A 6,270-nucleotide genomic window follows, 5' to 3' on the forward strand; every position below is an offset into this window, starting at 1 on the left:
TTTATTTTGGATATATTTCCCATTTTCCTAACATTTTCTTTTTACACGTAAGCGTCATTTTCTTGGAGAGAAGCGCCTCGTTTAATGCACATTTTTTTTTTTTGCACTTATCACACACGTTTTGTTCTGTTTTGGTGGCCGGGTGTTGAAGTAAACAATTACCCCCGCCCCCCTGTTTTGTTTTTTTGGATTTTCGTAGTTATTCTAACGGGCGCTTTTTACCGAACAGCTAATTTATGGGAATGTAAACAAATAACATACCAGTTGTCAGGCGGCTGTAGGACACACACGACTGTATATATATATATATATATACCTACTGACTTGGAAGCCTACTATGGATCCTGAGTTCCAGCCTCAGCTATGAACGTGGAACCTAACGGATGACCAACTATAGCACTTACGCCGCGTACCTATTCGTAGCAGTGAACTAAATCTCTCATTTTATATATATATATATGTGTGTGTGTCGTCATCTTCATCATCATCGTTTAACGTCCGCTTTCCATGCTGGCATGGGTTGGACGGTTTGACTGAGGGCTGGCGAGCCAGAAGGCTGCACCAGGCTCCAATCTGATTTGGCAAATAAATGTATGTGTATGTCAGACCACTGGAGTTTAGATGCATATATGTATGTATATGTGTATTTGTGTGTGTGTAGTTTCAGTTTCATTTAGTCTCAGGAAAGGGGCGGTTGTCAACCATATGCACACCATACCCACCTCGCCCCTATCTGCCTCCCCACTGTCACCCCAGCTCCTCCCACCCCTCAACCATTTCTCCCCTGCCTCACTTCAAAATTCCACTTCTCACTAAAACTCTCTACCTCATCCCTTCCTCTTCCCATTCCTCTGCAGCTCTCTTCAATAGGAAGGCAGAGGAGTCTCTACGTGGTAGCTAGATCTACTAGAAATAGCAGCCAAATCTTCCTCAAATCACACCTTACTCTCTTATCTATGTATATATGTATGAGCCAGTCAGAAGCTATGCGGTAAGACCCTATGCTTCTGATAGGACTCTATGGAAGAGGGGCCTAAGGATTCTACCCCCAGGATCCTTTTACGAATAGTGGGTGCAAGAGATGGATAGTAATCATGTAGAGAGACAAGGAAATAGCATTTATCTTATAAAAGGATTTTTTAAATTCAAAATTTTATTCAAAGACACAAAGAAACCCAGAATTTTTTCGTATAACCATCAGGATTCTCAGAACCCATTTCAAGAAACTCTGGCGTAGGTAACCATTTTCTGGGGTTTTGAATGTACCATGCACCTTCTAGAACGCATGGTGAATTTTGGAAATTTATTCTAGGAAAATGATGCCAAGAAATATAGCAATTGTCTTTAGAGTGTATATATTTACAAAATTGATAACTCCTCTACACAACATCGAGATAACAATTTCAAACATCAATATCTATGCCAAATTTCGTATCAATTTTTATGTCATTTTTAGTTTATTTTTATATATTCTATATGCTCCGATGGATGTGTAATGTCAGTGTGCATACTCGACAGAGTGTAAGTGCCTTGAGAGAAAAGTTAGACATAAGAAGCATCAGTTGTGGTGTGCAAGAGAGACGATTGCACTGGCATGGACATGTGGCAAGAATGGATGAGGATAGCTGTGTGAAAAAGTGCCACAACCTAGCAGTTGAGGGAACCTGTGGAAGAGGTAGACCTGGGATGAGGTGGTGAAGCACGATCTTCGAACCTTAGGCCTCACCGAGGCAATGACCAATGACCGTGTTCATTGCACGTAAAAGCACCCACTACACTCTCGGAGTGGTTGGCGATAGGAAGGGCATCCAGCTGTAGAAACTCTGCCAGATCAGATTGGAGCCTGGTGCAGCCTTCTGACTTGCCAGTCCTCAGTCAAATCGTCCAATCCATGCTAGCATGGAAATGGACGTTAAACGATGATGATATATATTATCTACCTCAAGACTGAATTTCTTCAGTCCTTCCTTTATGAAGGATCTTAGTTTCTGTAGCTGTCTTTGCAAAGAACAACTATGTCAAAGAATAGTTATAGCCAGAATTTCAAGTATACATTGTAGTCTGCATCTACCTAAATGCAATAAGGTTGTCATCACCATGGAAACTCACATAGCAAAGAAACATCATTTACAAGTGCTAATACATCACTGTCAGAAATATGAGACACTTTGGCTTTATAATGTGCTGTAATATCCTTTTCTAAATGTTAATAGTGAAAATGGATATCACTTTGGAACACGACAAGACTAAATACTTCAAAACCTATTTGAGACAATCCATTCAAACAACTGCATTGAAGTCTAACTTTCTTCTACAATTTGCTGTGGATTGTTGATTTATTCTGAGTGATTATGCTTCATTAGCAGCCAGCAAAAGAGACATATTTTCATTTATGAGATGCAGTCAGTAATTTTGTAACTGGATGAGAGCTTAGCCAGCCTTGCGTTCTTCCTTTATGGTTTACTGGTAGTCTGTGATTCATGCAGGAACAATCATAAGATGCAATGATATACATCTGCCCTTTTCAGACATTCAGAATTATTCATTTCCTTTGTTTCAGTATATACTGACAACTCTTAGTATAGACAACTGGGTAGAATATCACTTGCTGAAAAGGTCATATAAGATCGAAATATATTTGCTATTTTCACACCTGCTTTTCAAGGTCAGATCCACTCCAAGCTGCATCGTCTATAGTGTTCACAATATAAATTTTAGGTAGCCTTAGAAAGAAACTTTGGCTTCTGATTACTTGGATAAGCTCCGTTGATCAAAGCTATTAAAAATCATTATATCAAGTTTGTGAGACCACTGCGCACGGACTTGTACGTATCGTTTATCTTGTTTCAGTCATTATATTACGGTCATGTTGGAGCACTGCCTGGAAGAATTTTCGTTGTGCGAATGGAACCCAGTACTTTTATCTTAAGTTTGGTACTTATTCTATCGGTCTCCTTTTGCTGAACTTTTATGCAATGGGGACGTAAATACAGCAACACGGCGTGGACAAACACACACGTACACGCGCGTGTGTGTTCAACGAAATTCTTTCAGTTTCCATCTGTCAAACTCACTCACAACGATGAGTGGTCCACCTGAACGGAATAGCCTTCTTGTGAAATTAAAACGCAAGTGGCTGAGCTCTTCACGCACATGCGTACCCCTAACTGTAACAAAGATAGCCCTTTTGAATTACTGGTATGACTCATTTTTGCCAGCGGAGTGGACTGCAGCAACGTGAAATTAAGTGTCCAGCTCAAGGACACAACAGGCTGCCGCTGGGAATCGAAGTCACGACCATACGATTGTGAGCCAAATACTCTAATACCTAAGCTAGGCGCCTTCACCTGACACACACACACGTTGATTTCAAATTTTAAATTTTTACCTTGTATGGGTAATTTCTTTTACACATGCTAGGCCACTGGTAGTATAACTCTGTATAGTTTTTGCTACCCTTTTTATATATATACTCAAGTATTTAATATTAGCATTTCAAAGTTCGTTTCGGCATTTCTTTCATTTTCTGCCGACGGAAACTGCCTCGGTGCAGTGGATTATGGGAAAATTAGTATGTATATATTTGAGAAGACATGTGCTTATCGCTTCCTGTCTTGTAAATATACGTTAATTCCTTGACGGCTGGTTACTGAAGACGATTTGCCTAGTAAATTACTTTATTTACTAGAAAAATCAGAAACCTACAAGTCTAACCGTTAGAAATAAAGTAAAAGTTTTTATTTTCTCTTCTCTTTGAAATGTTTTACTCTGTGGTTTTCGGTCGTTTTTGACTGCCTTCTAGCGTGTAGAAGTTACCTGTTATGGGTAATTTCTTTTATACTTTATATGGAATATGTTATCTATTGACTTTTTTTTTTACATGTTAGGCCACTGGTAGTATAACTCTGTATAGTTTTTGCTACCCTTTTATATATATATATACTCAAGTATTTAATATTAGCATTTCAAAGTTCGTTTCAGCATTCTTTCATTTTCTGCCGGCGGAAACTGCCTCCGCGCAGTGGATTATGGGAAAATTAGAATGTATATTTGAGAAGACATGTGCTTATGGCTTCTTGTCTTGTAAATATACGTTAATTCCTTGACGGCTGGTTACTGAAGCCGATTTGCTTAGTAAATTACTTTATTTACTAATGAAAAATTCGAAACCTATAGGTCTAACCGTTAGAAATAAGGTAAAAGTTTTTATTTTCTCTTCCATTTGAAATGTTTTACTTTCTGGTTTTCGGTCGTTTTTGACTGCCTTCTAGCGTGTAGAAGTTACTTGTTATGGGTAATTTCTCTTGTATTTTATGTATGTATGTGTGTGTCTCTCTCTATATATATATAAATGGACACAAATATGTATGTACACACATACAAGTTAACAGTTGACGTACTTCTGGAGGGTGTAAGTAGGGCATGCACCAACATGTTGCGGTGGGTTAATTTCTTAATAGGATTAGAGAAGGATAGCGTATGATATCTATAAAAGACGATCTTGCATTACTCCAATTCATTCCTAAATACCCGTGTCTTATCTTTTACCAATGTAATGCTTGTAGTCTCACCTTTACCTGTTGATCTTCGTATCTATTTCGATAACGCTTTGTTTTTAGATACGCAAAAAATGAATACTTTTTCTATTCTTTGTGTTAGAGTAATAGAAAAAAATGGTTTCAGGTCTCAATTTTTAGTTGTTAGACTGCGGCCATGCTGGGGCACTGCTTTGAAGAACTTTAATGGACCCCAGTAATTATTAATATTTATTTTATCGATGGGTTTCTTTTACTTTCAGTCTGCAAAATCCACTCACAAATCCTTGGTCACCCTGAGGTTTTAGTAGAATGCATTTGCCCAAGCTTCTGCGCAGTGGGACTGAACCCCGAAACGCAACTATCTTACACTCATTTCAAGCGTTTATCCATAATACATCCAAATTAAATGTAGTAAACAGCCGTTAGAAAGATGTTTGTGTGTATTTTGCATTTTCTAGTTAATTTGAGATCAACATACTTAATAGATTGGGGGTTAAAAAGTTAACCAGAAATAGTGATGAGAAATATTATTAACTAATGATTGATATTGTTTTCTTTATTTAGGCAAGTACGGGAGTGAACCGGACTTGCTTCGGGCTCATTATGACCTTTTCAGCAAAGCATAGAAAATAAATAGCTGAATGACACAGAAGTTAAGTTAGCGTTATCTTTTAATGCTCCTTACCTTAAATTTGTTACATGTCTATACCAGATTTACATAGGAAATAGTTTGTGTTGTCGTTCGCTTCCGGTTGTATACGTTTAACCCTTTACTTGTCCTGTGTATTACATGTGGTTCACACTACATATTTCTCTAGTTTCCATGCAGTATATGTTACACACATTCCAAATTTTGCATGTCCTGTGTGTCATGGGACACACAAAACTTATCTTCCTGACGTTCGTGCATTATGTAGGATACACTTAACCAATTTTTGTCAAACCGTCAGAGTAACTTGAGACTTATGAACAGAAAGTTTTGTGTTACTAAGAGCGTATGAAACAAGGGATAAATAACAGTATGAAGACAAGTGTGAACGACTAGGACAAACGTCAGTTAAACTAGAAACGAGAATTTCCAAAGTTACGAAAACGACATCCACCTATTCATGTTACATTAATATAATAGAAAGAATATATATAAGGAGAAAGAAAAAGATAATAGAGAGGGGGAAGAGCGATTTGAGCAGAGAATTAAAAGTAACCAAAAACCCCCAGGAAAACACATTTGTCAATGTGGCTCTCTTTTAGATTTTAGCCAGGGTTGGTTTAAGTACCCATGATCTTCTATTTTTATTCTTTTTTCGGGGCTTTTGAGACTGATGAGAAGAGTGGAGGAATTTTTTTTCTAAATCCAGAGTCGTGTCTTATTGCTTGCAGCTAAGAGAACTCGGAAAAGTCATTCAATGACCAGAGAGTGATGTCAAAATCGAGTGACTGATTAGGTATACCATACCTATGATAAAAACTGATGGAAGAGTCAAAGCTGGAATGTCTTTGATAAAAGGCTTTCTCTAATGATGGTTTCAAATTTTGGCGCAAGGCCAGCAAGTTTTGAAGCGGGAGTGAGTGAGTCGATTACATCGACCCCAGTGTTCAAAATGCCGGTAACGATTCTGCTAGCTCGCCGCCTTAAGAACTAGAGTAATAATTCTTCGTACAATAGGCACAAGGCCTGATATTTTGGAGGAGGTGGATGTCGAATACATCGACCCCAGTGTTCAACTGGTAC

At 38.1% G+C, this 6,270-nt stretch overlaps 1 long non-coding RNA gene across 1 annotated transcript in view; it reads left to right on the forward strand.

The window, feature by feature from the left end:
* LOC128250431 (uncharacterized) overlaps window positions 1-6,270 on the forward strand; it is a 20,223-nt gene that overhangs the window by 929 nt on the left and 13,024 nt on the right. The gene's annotated exons all lie outside the window — the stretch shown is intronic.

Source organism: Octopus bimaculoides, chromosome 21 (assembly GCF_001194135.2).
Source record: "Octopus bimaculoides isolate UCB-OBI-ISO-001 chromosome 21, ASM119413v2, whole genome shotgun sequence".
NCBI classification, from domain to species: Eukaryota; Metazoa; Mollusca; class Cephalopoda; order Octopoda; family Octopodidae; genus Octopus; species Octopus bimaculoides.